Below are 18,864 nucleotides of genomic sequence, written 5' to 3' on the forward strand. Positions count from 1 at the left end.
CATTTATAGTAATGGTATTTGCGTGTGCGAGACTTGACATCAGAAGAGTTTTATCTCTTATTCTTATCTGTATTTTTTTAAACTGCACAGTCGGTTAGGGGCTGGTAAGTAAGCATTTCACTGAAAGGTCTACAGCTGTTGTATTTGGCCCAGGTGACTAATACAATTTTATTTTATTTTATTTGGGGTTACAGGGTGTGTTTAAGTGGTGGTGTTCCATCCTTTCATGCTGTTGGCATGAAGTATGACTAAATAGATGTAAATAGTGGAGTATGGTATTTATTATATATTATATGTTGGTGTAGTGTTAGATGGTAGGGTATTTGTTGTATTTTGTGTTGTGTTTGTTGAATTTTTTAAATAAGCAAAGTATAAGGGAGTTATACTCCAGTCTAGTAGGTGGCGGTAATGCAACATGTATTGGATGCCAACCTGCCGTTAAATCTCATCGAAGAAGAGGGTCGATTTCACTGACGCGGTCCGCTTGGAACAATAAATAGAGCGAACAAGGCTCCTTCCAGTTCACAACTGTGGGAAGACGCACGAAGAACTTCTTGCTTCAACAGTGATTGAACGGAACTCTTCTGCCCGCCTCCCGCGCTATATAACATTTCGGATTGATAACGTAATAATTACTTGAACTGTCTTAGTAAAATAATATAAGAATCTCTATAGTTGTACCGTTAATTTTGATATAAAATTAAAATGGAGTCTCAGGTCCGCCAGAACTATCACCACGATTGCGAAGTTGCGATCAACCGGATGATCAACATGGAGATCTTTGCCTCTTATACTTACACTTCAATGGTAAGGGGACTAATTGGCTACCAAGAGGAACAGTTTGTTGCTTTACCTAGTATTATTATGCCTGAGCCTAAATATTTTTCTGTACGCCTAGGCAACAGCTTTGAGGTAGACGTATCATTCAAATAAAGCTCATAAATATATCCTTGGACAGAGCGTATCTCCTTGACAGGTTAATTGGCAGGTTACCAAGTAGGCTAATGATTTTCCGGATCATATTGCTGTGTCAATCATGCTTAGATCCCTCAATAATAGAATGAGTTATATTAGACATGTGTTTCTAAACGCACTTGTTTATCCACCCAGGCTTTCTATTTCTCCCGTGACGATGTGGCTCTGCCTGGCTTCGCGCATTTCTTCAAGGAGAACAGCGACGAGGAGCGGGAGCACGCCGACAAGCTACTCTCCTTCCAGAACAAGAGAGGTGGACGCATTTTACTCCAGGACATCAAGGTGAGCGCCTGAGCATCGAAAAACACATTTACATTGTATACTGATATAAAAAAGAACGGTAACATCTTCGTAGAGGGTTCTCTGGTTCAAATGGTTATTGTCTCAGTTGACTATAAAGGGTTCTACCTGGAACCAAGTGGCTGATCTACAATCTGTCAAGAAGTCTAGAGAACCCTTTATAGTCAATCTAGAGCCTTTTTTTCTAATACTGTGAAGTTGTTTTGGATGAGTAGTTCATGTTAATACTGAGTTCATTGTAAGGCAGGCCGTGTGTGGCTGCCCTGGTATTAGAGCAAGGTGACCAGAGGAGATAATGTCCTGACTGCCTAGGCCTGAACACACTGCCTCCCTTCATAACCACTGAACTGAGAGCATGGTGGGTGTAACTCCATCTACTTTATCCAAACTCTCCCAATGTTAATATATGATCACTGGCCAATTTCAAATTGTATTGGTCACGTGCACTGACTACAACAGGTGTAGACTTTACAGTGACATGTGTACTTACTAGCTCATTTCCAACAATGCAGAGTTAAAGATAAATATTTGCTAAATGGAAATGATAACAAAGAATAACAAGGCTTTATACAAGTACTGAGACCATGTGCAGGGGTACAAGGTAGTTGAGATATAATACATTAGGTAAGGGTTAAAAGTGACTAGGCAATCAGGGGGTGTGTGTGCAGACTAGTGAATGCAAAATAAGTGGTTAAACTCATCTACTCAGACTCCTGTTTGCCTCCAGAACAGCCTGCATTTTTTTGGGACATTCTACAAGGTGTCTGAAATGTTCCACAGGGATTTTTGTCCATGCTGACACGCTAAAATATATTACGGCGATGTAGTCTTGCTGGGAACAGCCCGTTCCATCTCGTCCCAAAGATTCTCTATTGGTTTGAGGTCTGGGGACTGTGCAGTGAACTTAACTCGCTGTTCCAGGCCATGTTTTTCCACTCAATTGCCCGTGGGAGCCACTTGTTTTTATCTGATTGGCTGGCGTAGAGGTCGACTGACTATCATTTTTCAACGGCGATACCGATTTATTGGAGGGCCAGAAAAAGCCGATACCGATTAATCAGCCAATTTGTAATGACACTTAGAACAATACCGAATGAACACTTTAATTTTAACTTAATATAATACATCAATACAATCACTTTAGCCTTAAATGAATAATGAAACATGTTTAAATAATGCAAAAAAAAAGTGTTGAAGGTAAAAGTGCCATATGTGCCATGTAAAAAGCTTGATTAAGTTCCTTGCTCAGAACATGAGAACATAGGAAAGCTGGTGGTTCCTTTTCACATGAGTCTTCAATATTCCCAGGCAAGAAGTTTTAGGTTGTAGTTATTATGACTCTTTCTACCACTTGTATTTCATATACCTTTGACTATTGGATGTTCTGATAGGCACTTTAGTATTGCCAGTGTAACGGTAAAGCTTCCGTCCCTCTCTCGCTCGAACCAGGAACACATCGAAAACAGCCACCCTCGAAGCATCGTTACCCATCTCTCCACAAAAGCCGCGGCGGCCCTTGCAGAGGGCAAGGGGAACAACTACTTCAAGGTCTCAAAGCGAGTGTCACCGATTGAAACGCTATTAGCACGCACCCCGCTAACTAGCTAGCCATTTCATATCGGTTACACCAGCCTAATCTCGGGAGTTGATAGGCTTGAAGTCACAAACTGCTCAATGCTTTAAGCACAGCGATGAGCTGCTGGCAAACGCACAAAAGTGCTGTTTGAATGAATGCTTACGAACCAGCTGCTGCCTACCACCGCTCAGTCAGACTGCTATATCAAATCATAGACTTCATTTTAACATAGTAACACAGAAATGAGCCTTAGGTCATGAATATGGTCAAATCCAGAAATGAACATTTCGAAAACAAAACTTTTATTCTTTCAGTTAAATACGGAACCGTTCCGTACTTTACATAACGGGTGGCATCCGTAAGTCTAAATATTCCTGTTACATTGCACAACCTTCAATGTTAACTAATTTTGCATAATTATTACATAACACTGAGTCAGATGGCCCAAACTGTAGCATGTACCCTGACTCTGCGTGCAATCAACGCAAGAGAAGTGATACGATTTCCCTAGTTTAATATTGCCTGCTAACATGCATTTATTTTAACTAAATATGCATGTTTAAAAACATACTTGTGTATTGATTTTAAGAAAGGCATTGTTTATGGTTAGGTTCATTTGTGCAACGATTGTGCTTTCTTCGCAAATGCTCTTTTGTTAAATCGTCCCCGGTTTGGCAAAGTTGTCTGGCTTTGTTAGGAACAAATAGTCTTCACACAGTTCGCAACGAGTCAGACGGCCCAATCTGCTGCATGTACCCTGACTCTGTTGCACAGAACAAAAGAGAAGTGACACAATTTCCCTAGTTAAATGAAATTCATGTTAGCAGGCAATATGAACTAATATGCAGGTTTAAAAATGTATACTTGTGTATTGATTTTAAGGCGACGTTTATGGTTAGGTACACATTGGTGCGTCAAATCACCAATTTGGCGAAGTAGGCTATGATTCAATGATAAATTAACTTATGGCTTAGATCCCGTTAACGGGACCGATATAACAAGTCAGTGATTGTGCAGGGCGCCAAATTCAAAACAGATCTCATAATTAAAATTCCTCAAACATACAAGTGTTTTACACCATTTTAAAGAAACGTCTGAATACCACCAGTGTCCGATTTCAAAAATGCTTTACAGCGAAAGCACACAACTGCTGTTAGGTCTGTACCTAGTCTCAGAAAAACACAATTTTTCCAGCCAGAGGAGTCACAAAAAGCAGAAATCGAGAAATGAATCACTAACATTTGATCTTCATCAGATGACACTCATAGGACTTCATGTTACACAATACATGTTTTGTTCGATAAAGTTCATATTTCTAGCCAACAATCTCAGTTTACATTGGCGTGTTACGTTCAGTAATGTTTTGCTCCCAAAACATCCGGTGATTTTGCAGAGCCACATCAATTTACAGAAATGCTCATAATACATATTGATAAAAGATACAAGTTATGCATGGAACTTTAGATTAACTTTAACCTTAATGCAACCGCTGTGTCAAATTTCAAAAAAGCTTTACCGAAAAAGCACACCATGCAATCGGAATTCAGCGCTCCGAAACAAAACGAGCCATACAGATATCCGCCATCTTGTGGAGTCAACGAAGTCAGAAATAGCATTAAATATTCACTTACCTTTGCTCTTCATCAGAATGGAATCCCAGTTCCACAATAAATGTTTGATTTGTTAGATGAAGTCCATTTTGTTCACATTTAGCCCAGTAATCCAAATTCATGAGGCGCGAGCAGGCAAAGTCAAAGTTCCGTTACAGTCCGTAGAAACATGTCAAACGATCTATAGAATCAATCTTTAGGATGTTTTTATCATAAATCTTCAATAATGTTCCAACCGGAGAATTCCTTTGTCTTCAGAAATGCAATGGAACGCAAGCTAACTCTCACGTGAACGCGCGTGACCAGCTCAAGCCACTCTGGCAGACCTGACTCATTCAGCTCTCATTCCCCCTCCTTCACAGCAGAAGCATCAAACAAGGTTCTGAAGACTGTTGACATCTAGTGGAAGCCTTAAGAAGTGCATTATGACCCCGTAGACACTGTATATTTGATAGGCTATGAGTTGAAAAACTACAAACTTCAGACTTCCCACTTCCTGTTTGGATTTTTTTTTCTCCGTTTTTTTGCCTGCCATAAGAGTCCTGTTATACTCAGACATCATTCAAACAGTTTTAGAAACTTCAGTGTTTCCTATCCAAATCTACTAATAATATGCATATATTAGCAACTGGGCCTGAGTAGCAGGCAGTTTACTCCGGGAACCTTAATCATCCAAACTACTCAATACTGCCCCCAGCCATAAGATGTTAAAAGGCTGATTATATGCAACGCAGGACAAGCTAGATAATTTAGTAATAACTACACATGGTTGATGATAACTAGTGATTTATGTTAAGATTTATTTTTTATAAGATCGGTTTAATCCTAGCTAGCACCTTACCGTGGCTCCTTGCTGCACTCGCATAACAGGTAGTCAGCCTGCCACGCAGTCTCCTTGTGGAGTGCAATGTAATCGGCCGTGATCGGTGTCCAAAAATGCCGATTTACTGATTACAATTTTTTATTTGACCTTTTTATTTAACTAGGCAAGTCAGTTAACAAATTCTTATTTTCAATGACTGCCTAGGAACAGTGGGTTAACTGCCTGTTCAGGGGCAGAACGACAGTTTTGGACCTCGTCAGCTCGGGGTTCTAACTTGCAACCTTCCGGTTACTAGTCCAACGCTCTAACCACTAGGCTACCCTGAAACTCGGCCATTCCGATTAATCGGTCGACCGCGAGATAGGAGTGGAACCCGGTGTGGTCGTCTGCTGCAATAGCCCATCCGTGAGTAGGATCGCAGAGTTGTGTGTGTTCTGAGCTGGGGTTCTGGAAACCTTTGGCGTTGCAAGCGCCATTCTCTATCGACTGAACCACACCGGACCCATGATGTGCTTCATAAACTCCAGCTTATGTGGTTGTTCATATTGACTGTTAAAATGACTCCAGCTTGATCTTTTTACATTGGTTCCAGTTTGTCAGATATTTTGATAACTGTTGACTTTGAATTATGTATAGAAACATCTGCTAGTAGTCCCTAACCCTTCTGTGTTCACTGTCCTGTGTAGAAGCCAGACCGTGGAGTGGGGCAATGGGCTGGAGGCCATGCAGTGTGCTCTGCAGCTGGAGAAGAATGTGAACCAGGCCCTGCTGGACCTGCACAAGATTGCCTCTGACAAAGTTGACCCCCATGTAAGTAATATCATCACATAGAATACAGGTACTGTCCCAGGAGCTGATCAGGTTGTTGTACCTCTGCTAACTAATTACACAGGATTGTGTGACCTGCTTCTTCAGATGCATGAATGCCACTTTACACACACACACACACACACACGATGCAGCTCGTGCAGGAGTTGGACAGCTGTAAACACCTCATTATCTGCACTTATGCCATTACCACCAGGCTCTTGTGTGTTACTGTATCTACAATAGTCTGTAGTCATTCTCTTTTCTGACCTGTTTTCCCTCTTTAGCTGTGTGACTTCCTGGAGACTCATTACCTGAATGAGCAGGTGGAGGCCATTAAGAAGCTGGGAGACCACATCACCAACCTCACCAAGATGGATGCTGTCAACAACAAGATGGCAGAGTACCTGTTTGACAAGCACACCCTGGGAGACCAGAGCTAAACCACTTCCATCCCCAGGCTACGGCCTCCAGCCTCAGACCAGGATTCCTGACTTCTCTGAGATTTTTCTGGCTTTGCATTTATAGGGAGGGGAGTGTTAAACTGGTGCAGTGCAACACAGCTATAACATCGAGGTGTTTATGTTGACAACACTACTGTATTTTGGTGGCAAGGCATCTTGTAAAACGATTAAAAAGATCCCTAAAGTTTGTTGATATTTTCTAAGTGTTGACCTGTAGTAATGGGTTTTGTATCAGTCTATTGAGGTGCTTTGCCCTTTTACTGAGCATCTTCATACCAATGATAAATACTGGCAATTGTAGATCTACTAGTGACTGAGGGTCATAACAATAGGGAAAGTTCAACATGTTTTATAAAGGACATTACCTCTCACCAGAGGGCAAGAAATGTGAGACCACATGTCAATTACGGGCCCAACTGTCAACGCTACCCATAAAAGTGAAATGGGTAACTACAGTCAATGTAGACCTGATCTCTGTGCATCTCAAAAGGTTATTAGACATCCTCGAGGTAAATCCATATGCCGCATTCCTCTAGTGATGGGAAGTTCGGCTCTTACTGACAAAATAATTCTATACTCATTTTGTTTGTTGGTGATGCCCAATACTTCTCCTACCAGCAAACTAACTGAATAATCAAAATAATAATCCTAAAGCCTCTGGTTCACCATAAGGGGCTTATTGAAGCTGTCATATGGTTGCAAAGCTACTGGTAAATTACTGAAGTCTTCTGTAATTTACAGGCAGCTTAACTTTGGTAACTGAAAATATCTACATTTTTAATGTGGCCATATAGTACATGGGTTTCTAGTGGCTAGACCAGGTGGTTGAAGGGGAAAATAGCCTAATGTGTTTGATCAACAATGGCACTTGCAATAATTCTCCAACTAATCCATGCCACCAACATTTACAACAATGCAATACTGACATGGTAAAATAATTCAGTACATTTTTTTTAAAGATAATGGTTTTCACTAAGTTGATGGTTTATATTTAGGGTAATGTTTTTTTGTCTTTCTGTTTTAAAGTATATTTTACATGTGATAAAGCTACATGGAAGGCCTGAGATTTGTGATAATCTGAAGTACCCAACAAGGCCACTAGAAGGCACCTGACTAAATGACATGTTCCTTGACATTTACAAACATTTGTGTTATGGATCCCAATTACCTGCTGTCCAGGCAGCAGCTACTCTTCCTGGGGTCCAGTGAAATAAAGGCAGTTCTATACATTACAAACCAGATGTCGCCACACGTGTTTGCCCTCAGGACACTACTCTACCACATATCGACAACACAAAATACATGTGCGTGTCTATAGTGCATATGTGTCTCCACACTCGCCGCTGTCCAGTAAGTTGTATCTAACTATTTTTAAACCTAATTTACTGTTTGCATGACTTGATGTGGAATAGTAGCCATGTCTCTCTGTAGTACTGTGCACCTCCCGTAGTCTGTTCTGGACTGTGATGAGACCTGGAGGCATGTATTGTGGGGTATGCATTGGTGTCAGTTGTGTGCTAGTAGTTTAAACTGACAGCTCGGTGCATTCAATATGTCAATAATTCTCACATACAAGTAGTGATAAAGTAAATCTCTACTTTGAGCCATGAGAGATTGACATGTATAATAGTGTTAGCTCTCTGTGTACATTTAAGGGTGTGACAATGTGGCACCTGACCACACGACTGGACAGTAGTCCAGGTGTGACAATACTAGGGCCTGTAGGACCTACCTTGTTGATCGTTGTTATGAAGGCAGAGCAATGCTTTATTATGGACAGACCTCTCCCAATCTTAGTTATTGTTGTATCTATGTTTTGACCATGATAGTTTACAATCTAGGGTAACTCAATAAGTTTAGACTCAACTTGTAACATTTCCACATTATTCATTACAAGATTTAGTTGAGGTTTAGTGTTTTAATTTTAGGTCCCAAATACAATGCCTTTAGTTTTTGCAATTATGTTGGAGAGGGTTCCATTAAAGAACACCCTCTGTGTTCTGTTAGACAGGTAACTCTAGATCCACAATATAGCAGGGGATGTAAAGCCATTATATTTCCAGCAGCAGATTATGATCAATAACATCAAAAGCTGCAAAGAAGTGTTTAAAACATTTTTTTTCTGTTTCTGAGTTAAATAATTCTAATTAAATTTAGTTGACCTTTATTTAACTATGCAAGTCAGTTAAGAACAATTTATTATTTACAATGATAGTCTACCCTGAACAACACTGGGTCAATTGTGCACATCCCCATGGGATATAATCCAGCCTGGATTTGAACCAGAGACTGGTTCAAGAACGTGGTTTTTTCATAGTGCCTGTTAAAGATTGTATTTTAATTTCTGCATTTTCCTGTTTGTCAAAGAAATATAACTGACTTTTAATTATGTATAGAAACATCTGCTAGTAGTCCCTAACCCTCCTGTGTTCTCTGTCCTGTGTAGAAGCCAGACCGTGATGAGTGGGGCAATGGGCTGGAGGCCATGCAGTGTGCTCTGCAGCTGGAGAAGAATGTGAACCAGGCCCTGCTGGACCTGCACAAGATTGCCTCTGACAAGGTTGACCCCCATGTAAGTTATGGTGGAACCACATGTATGTATCACAGAATACAGGTACTGTCCCAGGAGATGATCAGGTTGTTGTCGCTCTGCTAACTAATGACACATGATTGTGACCTGCCTCTTCACACACACACTATAGTCCACAGACTCATGAATGCCACTATACACAATGCAGCTCATGCAGGAGTTAGTCAGCTGCAAACACCTCATTATCTGCCCTTATGCCATTACCACCAGGCGCTTGTGTGTTACTGTATCTACAATAGTCTGTAGTCATTCTGTTTTCCCTCTTTAGCTGTTTCACTTCCTGGAGACCCATTACCTGAATGAGCAGGTGGAGGCCATTAAGAAGCTGGGAGACTACATCACAAACCTCACCAAGATGGATGCTGTCAACAACAAGATGGCAGAGTACCTGTTTGACAAGCACACCCTAGGAGGCCAGAGCTAAACCACTTCCAGCCTCAGACCAGGACTCCTGGCTTCTCTGATAGATCCTACTGGCTTTACATTTATAGGGAGGGGAGAGTGTTAAACTGGTGCAGTGTAACAGCTGTGACATTGGTATGTTTTTGTTGACAACACTACTGTATTTTGGAGGCAAGGCATCTTGTAAAACAATTAAAAAAATATCACTAAAGGTTGTGCTGTTTCTAAGTGTTGACCTGTAGTAATGGATGTTGTATCAGTCTATTGAGGTTCTTTGCTCTGTCTTACTAAGCATCTTCATACTAGTGATAAATACTGACAATTGGCGACCTCCTAGTGGCTGAGGGTCATAACAATAGGGAAGTTCAACATGCGGTTTTACAAAGGACATTACGTCTCACCACAGAGCACTATTACAAGAAATGTGACAGACACCATGTCAATTAAGGGCCCAACTGTCAACTCTACCCATAAAAGTGAAATGGGTAACTACAGTCAATGTAGACCTTAACTCTGCATCTCAAAAGGTTATTAGACAGCCTCGAGGTAAATCTGTATGCTGCATGGGGCTGCAGCGTAGCCTAGTGGTTAGAGTTGGACTAGTAACTGAAAGGTTGGAAGATCGACTCCCTGAGCTGACAAGCTACATCTGTCTTCTGCCCCTGAACAAGGCAGTTAACCCACTGTTCCTAGGCCATCATTGAAAATAAGAATTTGTTCTTAACTGACTTCCCTAGTTAAAGGTAAAAAAAAAAATTCTCTAATGATGGGAAGTTCAGCTCTTACTGACACCAAATAAATCTTGACTCATTTTGTTTCAGTTGCTAATGCCCAATAGTTCTCCTACCAGCAAACTAACTGAATAATCACAATAGTAATCCTAATGCCTCTCGTTCACCATAAAGGGCTTATTGGAGCTGTCATGGTTGCAAAGCTACTGGTAATTTACCAAAATTACTGAAGTGTTCTGTAATTAACAGGCAGTCTAACTTTGGCAACCTAAACTTTAACTGAAAATATTGCTACTTTTCATGTGTCCATATAGTACATGGGTTTCTAGTGGATAAACCAGAAGGTTGAATGGGAAAATAGCCTAATTAAATGTGTTTGATCAACAATGGCATTTTCAATAATTCTGCCACTCATCCATAATTTCTTTACACAACTGCCACCAACATTTACAACCATGAAATACTGACAGTAAAATTGAGTACATTTAAAAAAAATGAAAGGTAATGGTTTTCACTAAGTTGATGGTTTATTTAGGGTTGTGTTTTGTCTTTCTATTGTAAAGTTTATTTTACACGTGATAAAGCCACACGGAGGGCCTGAGATTTGTGATAATATGAAGTACCCAACAAGGCCACTAGATGGCACCTGACTAAATTACATGTTCCTTAATTAACAAACATTTGTGTTATGGATCCCTTTTACCTGCTGTCAAGGCAGCAGTTACTCTTCCCGGGGTCCAGTGAAATAAAGGCAATTCTGTACAAAAAATGTTACATTACAAAACCAATTTCACCACACACTTGTTTTCCCTCAGGCCACTACTCTACCACATAACACAAAATACGTGTCTATAGTGAATGTGTTTTTATATTTTAGATATGATTTTACTGCTTGCTTGAGTTACTTGATGTGGAATAGTAGCCACGTCATGTTTCTATGTAGTACTGTGCACCTCCCGTCTGTTCTGGACTTGGGGACTGTGATGAGACCTGGAGGCATGTCTTGTGGGGTATGCATTGGTGTCAGTTGTGTGTGCTAGTAGTTTAAACTGACAGCTCGGTGCATTCAATATGTCAATACTTCTCACAAACACAAGTAGTGATGAAGTAAATCTCTACTTTGAGCCATGAGAGATTGACATGTATAATAGTGTTAGCTCTCTGTGTACATTTAAGGGTGAGCCGTGCTGCCCAGTTTTTGGCCAATTGTAATTTTCCTAAGTCCCTCTTTGTGGCACCTGACCACACGACTGGACAGTAGTCCAGGTGTGACAATACTAGGGCCTGTAGGACCTACCTTGTTGATCGTTGTTATGAAGGCAGAGCAATGCTTTATTATGGACAGACCTCTCCCAATCTTAGTTATTGTTGTATCAATATGTTTTGACCATGATAGTTTACAATCTAGGGTAACTCCAATAAGTTTAGACTCAACTTGTTACATTTCCACATTATTCATTACAAGATTTAGTTGAGGTTTAGTGTTTTAATTTTAGGTCCCAAATACAATGCCTTTAGTTTTTGAAATTCATGTATTTAGGACTAACTTATTTCTTGCCACCCATTCTGAAACGGACTGCAGCTCTTAAGGTTTGCAGTGATTACACCTGCTGTGGTAGCTGATATGTATAGTGTTGAGTCATCAGCATACATAGACACACAGGCTTCACTCAACGCCAGTGGCAAGTCATTAGTAAAGATAGACACAATAAGGGGCCTAGAAAGCTGCTCTGGGGAATGCCTGACTCTACCTAGATTATGTTGGAGAGGGTTCCATTAAAGAACACCCTCTGTGTTCTGTTAGACAGGTAACTCTAGATCGACAATATAGCAGGGGATGTAAAGCCATTATATTTCCAGCAGCAGATTATGATCAATAACATCAAAAGCTGCAAAGAAGTGTTTAAAACATTTTTTTTTCTGTTTCTGAGTTAAATAATTCTAATTAAATTTAGTTGACCTTTATTTAACTATGCAAGTCAGTTAAGAACAATTTATTACTTACAATGACAGTCTACCCTGAATAACACTGGGTCAATTGTGCACATCCCCATGGGATATAATCCAGCCTGGATTTGAACTAGGGACTGGTTCAAGAGTGGTATCTCTTGCACTGTGATGCAGTGCCTTAGACCACTGCACCACTCGGGAGACAGTTAAATTGGCATCTTCCGGGTTAGGGGAGAGTTTGGCCGGGGTAGGCCGTCATTGTAAAATAAGAATTTGTTCTTTTTTTTATTTAACTTTTATTTAACTACGCAAGTCAGTTAAGATCAAATTATTATTTACAATCCCGGCCTACCATGGCCAAACCCTAACCCGGACGGCGCTAGGCCAATTGTGTGGCACCCTGTGGGACTCACAATCACGGCCGGTTGCGATACAGCCTGGAATCGAACCAGGGTTTGTAGTGACGCCTCTAGCACTGAGAGTTATGGAATGGTTAACCATTTACAGTATCACTTACTGTTTATAATGTTTTGCGGCTGGTCACATGATGGACCCGGTAGTGACAATTTAACACATGTTCTCTGGGTTGAACATTACAGAAAAGATTTGCATAAAAGATTTGCATATAAAATAAAAAGATGCTTTGTGAAATACTATTTTAATGCTCTGTTTACCCTTCTGCTATAACAAGGTCACTTAGAACAACCTGGACTCAGGGGTAGACGTAACATAGTAAATGTAAATCTGGGATACTCCAATTAGCATGATATGGTTTGATTGGTATGTATTCATTTGTTGAAGTCCATTATCCATTTCTTATGTTATGTTACAAACTGCAGTTTGTACAATGTGTTAAGAATTTGAAAACATATGTTTTTTTATGAATTCCAATTTGTTATGGCTAACATTAGGTTGGTTTATCAACTCCCAACCACTTGTTTCTTAACCACACAACTATTTTAAAGTTGAAAGGAGAGGAGTATGTCACTGCATGAAGATGGTATGTTCTACCGAGATTTGAACTCCGATCGCAGGATTCAGAGTCCTGAACCATCAAACCCAACACAGAGTATTTTCTGAAGTGTTCAGATTTTCCTGACATTTGTTCCTCCGGCTGAACAGTTGGAGATGAGATGATTGGTAGGCCATGTGAATAATTCAGCACAAAATCAAGGAAGGTTCTACCGATATTTGAACTCGGATCATTGGATTCAAATGCAGGAATCAGATTCCTGAGTGATAACCTTTACAGCGTTGAACCCTGTACTGAAAACTCTGTGATGGGTTCAGATTTTACTGTTCTTGGTTCATCGGAGAAACACAAAAAATATTTTCTGGCCTGAACTGGGCTAACCTACCATGTAACAACTTGAAAATATGCATATTTCCAACACAATTGATGTGATGAGGGAGAAAGAATTCTTGAATATTTTCAGGTCTTTGGGGGGCAGCAAGTTTGCAATTAACAAAGGTACTAAGCATTTCAAATCAAATCAAATTTATTTATATAGCCCTTCGTACATCAGCTGATATCTCAAAGTGCTGTACAGAAACCCAGCCTAAAACCCCAAACAGCAATGCAGTTGTAGAAGCACGGTGGCTTGGAAAAACTCCCTAGAAAGAGGAAGAAACCTAGAGAGGAACCAGGCTATGTGGGGTGGCCAGTGCTCTTCTGGCTGTGCCTGGTGGAGATTATAACAGAACATGGCCAAGATGTTCAAATGTTCATAAATGATCAGCATGTTCGAATAATAAGAAGGCAGAACAGTTGAAACTGGAGCAGCAGCACGGCCAGGTGGACTGGGGACAGCAAGGAGTCATCATGTCAGGTAATCTTGGGGCATGGTCCTAGGGCTCAGGTCCTCCGAGAGAGAGAAGGAGAGAATTAGAGAACGCACACTTAGATTCACACAGGACACCGAATAGGACAGGAGAAGTACTCCAGATATAACAAACTGACCCTAGCCCCCTGACACATAAACTACTGCAACATAAATACTGGAGGCTGAGACAGGAGGGGTCAGGAGACACTGTGGACCCATCCGAGGACACCCCCGGACATGGCCAAACAGGAAGGATATAACCCCACCCACTTTGCCAAAGCACAGCCCCCACACCACTAGAGGGATATCTTCAACCACCAACTTACCATCCTGAGACAGGGCAGAGTATAGCCCACAAATATCTCTGCCATGGCATAACCCAAGGGGGGGCACCAACCCAGACAGGATGACCACATCAGTGAATCAACCCACTCAGGTGACGCACCCCTTCCAGGGACGGCATGAGAGAGCCCCATTAAAGCCAGTGACTCAGCCCCTGTAATAGGGTTAGAGGCAGAGAATCCCAGTGGAAAGAGGGGAACCGGCCAGGCAGAGACAGCAAGGGCGGTTCGTTGCTCCAGAGCCTTTCCGGTCACCTTCCCACTCCTGGGCCAGACTACACTCAATCATATGACCCACTGAAGAGATGAGTCTTCAGTAAAGACTTAAAGGTTGAGACCAAGTTTGCGTCTCTGACATGGGTTGGCAGACCGTTCCATAAAAATGGAGCTCTATAGGAGAAAGCCCTGCCTCCAGCTGTTTGCTTAGAAATTCTAGGGACAATGGGAGGCCTGCGTCTTGTGACCGTAGTGTACGTGTAGGTATGTACGGCAGGACCAAATCAGAGAGATAGGTAGGAGCAAGCCCATGTAATGCTTTGTAGGTTAGCAGTAAAACCTTGAAATCAGCCCTTGCTTTGACAGGGAGCCAATGTAGAGAGGCTAGCACTGGAGTAATATGATCAAATTTTTTGGTTCTAGTCAGGATTCTAGCAGCCGTATTTAGCACCACCTGAAGTTTATTTAGTGCTTTATCCGGGTAGCCGGAAAGTAGAGCATTGCAGTAGTCTAACCTAGAATTGACAAAAGCATGGATTAATTTTTCTGCATCATTTTTGGACAGAAAGTTTCTGATTTTTGCAATGTTACGTAGATGGAAAAAAGCTGTCCTTGAAATGGTCTTGATATGTTCTTCAAAAGAGAGATCAGGGTCCAGAGTAATGCCGAGGTCCTTCACAGTTTTACAGTGCCTTGCGAAAGTAATCGGCCCCCTTGAACTTTGCGACCTTTTGCCACATTTCAGGCTTCAAACATAAAGATATAAAACTGTATTTTTTTGTAAAGAATCAACAACAAGTGGGACACAATCATGAAGTGGAACGACATTTATTGGATATTTCAATTTTTTTAAACAAATCAAAAACTGAAAAATTGGGCGTGCAAAATTATTCAGCCCCTTTACTTTCAGTGCAGCAAACTCTCTCCAGAAGTTCAGTGAGGATCTCTGAATGATCCAATGTTGACCTAAATGACTAATGATGATAAATACAATCGACCTGTGTGTAATCAAGTCTCCGTATAAATGCACCTGCACTGTGATAGTCTCAGAGGTCCGTTAAAAGCGCAGAGAGCATCATGAAGAACAAGGAACACACCAGGCAGGTCCGAGATACTGTTTTGAAGAAGTTTAAAGCCGGATTTGGATACAAAAAGATTTCCCAAGCTTTAAACATCCCAAGGAGGACTGTGCAAGCGATAATATTGAAACGGAAGGAGTATCAGACCACTGCAAATCTACCAAGACATGGCCGTCCCTCTAAACTTTCAGCTCATACAAGGAGAAGACTGATCAGAGATGCAGCCAAGGGGCCCATGATCACTCTGGATGAACTGCAGAGATCTACAGCTGAGGTGGAAGACTCTGTCCATAGGACAACAATCAGTCGTATATTGCACAAATCTGGCCTTTATGGAAGAGTGGCAAGAAGAAAGCCATTTCTTAAAGATATCCATAAAAAGTGTCGTTTAAAGTTTGCCACAAGCCACCTGGGAGACACACCAAACATGTGGAAGAAGGTGCTCTGGTCAGATGAAACCAAAATTGAACTTTTTGGCAACAATGCAAAACGTTATGTTTGGCATAAAAGCAACACAGCTCATCACCCTGAACACACCATCCCCACTGTCAAACATGGTGGTGGCAGCATCATGGTTTGGGCCTGCTTTTCTTCAGCAGGGACAGGGAAGATGGTTAAAATTGATGGGAAGATGGATGGAGCCAAATACAGGACCATTCTGGAAGAAAACCTGATGGTCTGCAAAAGACCTGAGACTGGGATGGAGATTTGTCTTCCAACAAGACAATGATCCAAAACATAAAGCAAAATCTACAATGGAATGGTTCAAAAATAAACATATCCAGGTGTTAGAATGGCCAAGTCAAAGTCCAGACCTGAATCCAATCGAGAATCTGTGGAAAGAACTGAAAACTGCTGTTCACAAATGCTCTCCATCCAACCTCACTGAGCTCGAGCTGTTTTGCAAGGAGGAATGGGAAAAAATGTCAGTCTCTCGATGTGCAAAACTGATAGAGACATACCCCAAGCGACTTACAGCTGTAATCGCAGCAAAAGGTGGCGCTACAAAGTATTAACTTAAGGGGGCTGAATAATTTTGCACGCCCAATTCTTCAGTTTTTGATTTGTTAAAAAAGTTTGAAATATCCAATAAATGTCGTTCCCCTTCATGATTGTGTCCCACTTGTTGTTAATTCTTCACAAAAAAATACAGTTTTATATCCTTATGTTTGAAGCCTGAAATGTGGCAAAAGGTCGCAAAGTTCAAGGGGGGCGAATACTTTCGCAAGGCACTGTATTTGAGACGACTGTACAACCATTAAGATTAATTGTCAGATTCAACAGAAGATCTCTTTGTTTCTTGGGACCTAGAACAAGCATCTCTGTTTTGTCCGAGTTTAAAAGTAGAAAGTTTGTAGACATCCACTTCCTTATTTCTGAAACACATGCTTCTAGCAAGGGCAATTTTGGGGCTTCACCATGTTTCATTGAAATGTACAGCTGTGTGTCATCCGCATAGCAGTGAAAGTTAACATTATGTTTTCGAATAACATCCCCAAGAGGTAAAATACAATAGTGGTCCTAAAACGGAACCTTTACAGTTGATTTGTCAGAGGACAAACCATTCACAGAGACAAACTGATATCTTTCCAACAGATAAGATCTAAACCAGGCCAGAACTTGTCCGTGTAGACCAATTTGGGTTTCCAATCTCTCCAAAAGAATGTGGTGATCGATGGTATCAAAAGCAGCACTAAGGTCTAGGAGCACGAGGACAGATGCAGAGCCTCGGTCCGATGCCATTCAAATGTAATTTACCACCTTCACAAGTGCCGTCTCAGTGCTATGATGGGGTCTAAAACCAGACTGAAGCATTTCGTATACATTGTTTGTCTTCAGGAAGGCAGTAAGTTGCAACAGCCTTTTCTAAAGTTTTGGAGAGGAATGGAAGATTCGATATAGGCCGATAGGTTTTTATATTTTCTGGATCAAGGTTCGGCTTTTTCAAGAGAGGCTTTATTACTGCCACTTTTAGTGAGTTTGGTACACATCCGGTGGATAGAGAGCCGTTTATTATGTTCAACATAGGAGGGCCAAGCACAGGAAGCAGCTCTTTCAGTAGTTTAGTTGGAATAGGGTCCAGTATGCAGCTTGAAGGTTTAGAGGCCATGATTATTTTCATCATTGTGTCAAGAGATATATTACTAAAACACTTGAGCATCTCTCTTGATCCTAGGTCCTGGGAGAGTTGTGCAGACTCAGGACAACTGAGCTTCGAAGGAATACGCAGATTTAAAGAGGAGTCCGTAATTTGCTTTCTGATAATCATAATCTTTTCCTCAAAGAAGTTCATGAATTTATCACTGCTAAAGTGAAAGTCATCCTCTCTTGGGGAATGCTGCTTTTTAGTTAGCTTTGCGACAGTATCAAAAAGGAATTTCGGATTGTTCTTATTTTCCTGAATTAAGTTTGAAAGATAGGATGATCGAGCAGCAGTAAGGGCTCTTCGGTACTGCGCGGTACTGTCTTTCCAAGCTAGTCGGAAGACTTCCAGTTTGGTGTGGCGCCATTTCCGTTCCAATTTTCTGGAAGCTTGCTTCAGAGCTCGGGTATTTTCTGTGTACCAGGGAGCTAGTTTCTTATGAGAAATGTTTTTAGTTTTTAGGGGTGCAACTGCATCTAGGGTATTGCGCAAGTTAAATTGTACATTTCCTGTAGGTTAGTCAATCGTGCGTACTGAAGACTGTTTAACAACTCCCAAAAATGTGTTTCTTAACCACATGACTATTTTAAAGTTGACAGGAGAGGAGTTTGTCACTGCTGAAGATGATGGGTCCTACTGAGATTTGAACTCAGATTGCAGGATTCAGAGTCCTGAGTGCTAACCATTACACCATAGAACCATAGACAAATCATTTTCTGAAGTATTCAGATTTCCCTGTCATTTGTTCACCGACTGAACAGTTGGATATGAGATGATTGGTAGGCCATGTGAATAATTCAGCACAAAATCAAGGAAGGTTCTACCAATATTTGAACTCGGATCATTGGATTCAAAGACCAGCGTGCTAACAATCACACCATAGAATCATATTATAAATCCAAATGGGAATTGTCCAGAAACAAAATAATGCGTTTTAATGTGCAAAGTCATTCCTTCACGTGTTGCAAATACTTCCAACAGACAACAATCTTTGGACAGCTATATTCTAGTTCCACGAGGCAGAGTAATTCACA

At 41.1% G+C, this 18,864-nt stretch overlaps 1 non-coding gene and 1 pseudogene across 1 annotated transcript; one reads left to right on the top strand and one right to left on the bottom strand.

Moving 5' to 3' along the window:
• Positions 1-515: 515 nt before the first annotated feature.
• On the top strand, positions 516-9,762 carry LOC121847195 (annotated as a pseudogene).
• An 8,696-nt stretch (positions 9,763-18,458) lies between these two features.
• trnaq-cug lies at positions 18,459-18,530 on the bottom strand. The gene has a single exon. It is a non-coding gene; the product is annotated as a tRNA-Gln (tRNA).
• Between the last annotated feature and the right edge of the window lie 334 nt (positions 18,531-18,864).

The sequence above is a fragment of the Oncorhynchus tshawytscha genome, linkage group LG09, assembly GCF_018296145.1.
Source record: "Oncorhynchus tshawytscha isolate Ot180627B linkage group LG09, Otsh_v2.0, whole genome shotgun sequence".
Lineage (NCBI taxonomy): Eukaryota > Metazoa > Chordata > Actinopteri > Salmoniformes > Salmonidae > Oncorhynchus > Oncorhynchus tshawytscha.